The 3,158-nt window shown below is 42.8% G+C and overlaps 1 non-coding gene across 1 annotated transcript; it reads left to right on the forward strand.

The window, feature by feature from the left end:
* The first annotated feature begins 2,642 nt into the window (after window positions 1-2,642).
* Window positions 2,643-2,724, forward strand: trnas-uga (transfer RNA serine (anticodon UGA)). The gene has a single exon. It is a non-coding gene; the product is annotated as a tRNA-Ser (tRNA).
* The last annotated feature ends 434 nt before the right edge of the window (window positions 2,725-3,158 follow it).

Below are 3,158 nucleotides of genomic sequence, written 5' to 3' on the forward strand. Positions count from 1 at the left end.
TGTTCTCAATACGGTGCCAAAAGAAGGCTGCGTGCATTATTCAGAACCATCACCAGACCAAACATGCCCTCTACATATTTCTACCCACGGGGGTGGGGAGTGGGGGAGTGTGGCGTGGGGTGGTAGATGTTGAGGAGTCTGAAAATAGAAAATCACATTTTTATTAAGAGCCGCTTTTTCTGCTCAGCTTAGACATTTCTCAACACATGAACGCATGAACTCTCACTAACAATTCCCTTTTTTAATTTCTATTTATTTTATTTATTGTAATTTATAGTGATGTACAGAATTTTTTTTTAAAAATCGTTAGTGAGAGATAACATAGGATCAGAGTATGGGAGTTATATGCGGGCCTCTAGCAGTCGACTTTGAGTACAAATGGCAACGGGAGATTCACAAGGCATGTGAAAATGGCAATACTACGTTGGTCATTGTAGGATCTCCACATGCAGGTCGTTTGGGAATGCCTACTGGATGGTTTTTTTAGAGTACATTGTGGTTGAGCTCATTAGGAAAAGACAGTTGCGGATTGTGTGTTGTGTTGTGCTTTGACCAGGTAGATTAGTATACAGGAATGCTTCAGAGTCAGTGATTGTAATGTGATCGATTTTATCCTGCAGTCTGAGGACGAGAATCTAAAATTAGACGTATGAGTATTCCATGCAGTAAGTGGAACTGCAGTGGCACGAGTGAGGAGAATAGAAAGGTGCTAACGGTTAATATTATTCTCAAAGCCTGCATGTACAATACAACTCTGATATTTGTCTGCTCCGGACAACAACTGAATCCAGACAGGTCATGGGTGTTGATGTAAGGACAGACATCAACCCCGGCACGAAAAAGGAAATGAAACAAATCTCACAAACCCCAAACTGTCTCCTCCCCCCGAGCAAAAAAATAATAATAGCGACAATAGCAGTCCCCCAAAACATCAGTGGCAGAAAGAAGTCAGGGACGATAACAATCCTCGACCCTGTCACTCGCAGAAAACAACAGCGACCTAAGTCTAGGGCTGGCCAAGTCGATTGGAAAGGGGAACCAGCAGGGTTAACGGCAGATCCAGCAGGGCTGGTGTTCTAGGGGCAATTGGAAAGGCGCAGGATAGATGCATCACAAATAAGAATAAATATTCGATAGGGAGAATGAGGCAACAGTGGCTGATACTGGAAAGTAAAGGCAGCATAAAGGCAAAAGTGAGGGCTTATAACATAGCAAGCATTAGTGGGAAGCTACAGGTTTGGGATGCTTTCAAGTTACAAAAGAAAGCAAATAAAATTTGATGAGAGGAAAAATTAAATGGCTAATAATAGAGAAAATATCAACTTTTCGGACATATGAAGAATAAAAGGGATGCGAGAGTGGATGTCAGAAAGCTGGAAAATGACGCGGAAGAAGCAGTAATGGGGGGAAAAGAAAAGACGGACGAACTGAATGAATATTTTGCTCTGTGGAAGACTCCAGCATAATGGCACCGATGAACATGTGTCAGAGGGCATCAGTGAGAGTGGATGTTATGACTCTGGAGAAGGTGCCTGTGAAGCTGAAAGCTCTGAAGCTGTATGTCAACGGGACCAGTTGGACTACACCCCAGGGTTCTAAAAGTGGGAACTGAAGATTCTCGAGGCAATAATAGTACCCCTTCACGTATCATTACATTCTAGAATAGATCCTGATGGTTGGAAAATTGGGATTGTCACTCCACTCTGAAAGAAGGAAGGGAGGCTAAAGAAAAGAAAATATAAGAAAGGTAGCCTGACTTCAACGTGTTCAAAAACTCAAAAGATTAAAACACATTTAAGATCAAAGACAGTTGAGGAGAATGGGAGAAGATTTGTCAAATAGATCATCGTGTGGTACGGTGATGCACATTGGAAGGAAGGATACGGTGGGATACAAAGATTTGGGCACCGATGCTCAAAATTTCTGTTCCTGTCAATAGCTAAGCGAGTAAAAGATGACCTGATTTCCAAAAGGCATAAAGTTAAAGATGACACATTTCTTTAATATTTTAAGCAATGTTACTTTTTTTTTATTTCCATCTTTTACAGTTTCAAAATAAGATAAAAGGAAAAGGGGCCGAAGCAAAGGTTTGGGCCACCTGCATGGTCAGTACTTAGTAACACCCACTTTGGCAAGTATCACACCTTGTAAAGGGTTTCTGTAGCCAGCTAAGAGTCTTTCAATTTTTGTTTGGAGGATATGCGTCATTCTTCCTTGCAAAAGGCTTCTCGCTCTGTGAGATGCTTGGACCATCTTGCATGCACTGCTCTTTTGAGGTCTGTCCACAGATTTTTGATGATGTTTAAGTCGGGGGATTGTGAGGGCCATGGCAAAACCTTCAGCTTGTACCTCTTGTAGTAGTCCTTTGTGGATTTTGAGGTGTGTTTAGGATCATTATCCTGTTGTAGAAGCTATCCTCTTTTCATCTTCAGCTTTTTTACAGACGGTGTGATGTTTGCTTCCAGAATTTGTTGGTATTTAGTTGAATTTATTCTTTCCTCTACCAGCGAAATGTTCCCTGTGCCACTGGCTGCAAGACAAGCCCAAAGCATGATCGATTCACCATTTCCGTTACCGAAAATAAATCAAGTACAACCCTCACTTCAGGTGCAGTGCTACGGTAGGTGCTGAACATTGATGGAGCTGCGATGGCAGAGTGGTTAAGGCGTTGGACTTGAAATCCAATGGGGATTCCCTGCGCAGGTTCGAACCCTGCTCGCAGCGCTCACACTACAAGCAGCAGCGTGTAGTGTGCCAATAAAATCTAACACCCTGGATGCTGTCTGAGCGCTGACCCCAAATGTGTTCAGTTGACAATCTGCAGTTGCCTTGCAAAATACCTGATCCACCCATCGGCTCGCCATCTCTGTTTCGTGAACAGTTTCCTTTGACAGTCTCACCGCAACCGATCGTCCTTTATTTTAATCCCAACGAAGTACATGACCTCACACATTCCTGCATTCCTGTTTATTCAAAATAAACACTTTGTCCAGTTTCCGCCCTCACTGAACGAACCAATTGCAGCCTAAATATTCTCATTGCAACCCGCTGTCCGGCAATTCACGTCATCAGCCTCTCACAGTAAGGACAGCCCATAAATGAGGGGCGATAATAGACCGTCATAACACTGCCGATAAAAATTCTTCCAATCTGCAAAG

Source organism: Hemitrygon akajei, unplaced genomic scaffold (genome assembly GCF_048418815.1).
Source record: "Hemitrygon akajei unplaced genomic scaffold, sHemAka1.3 Scf000121, whole genome shotgun sequence".
Classification (NCBI taxonomy): Eukaryota; Metazoa; Chordata; class Chondrichthyes; order Myliobatiformes; family Dasyatidae; genus Hemitrygon; species Hemitrygon akajei.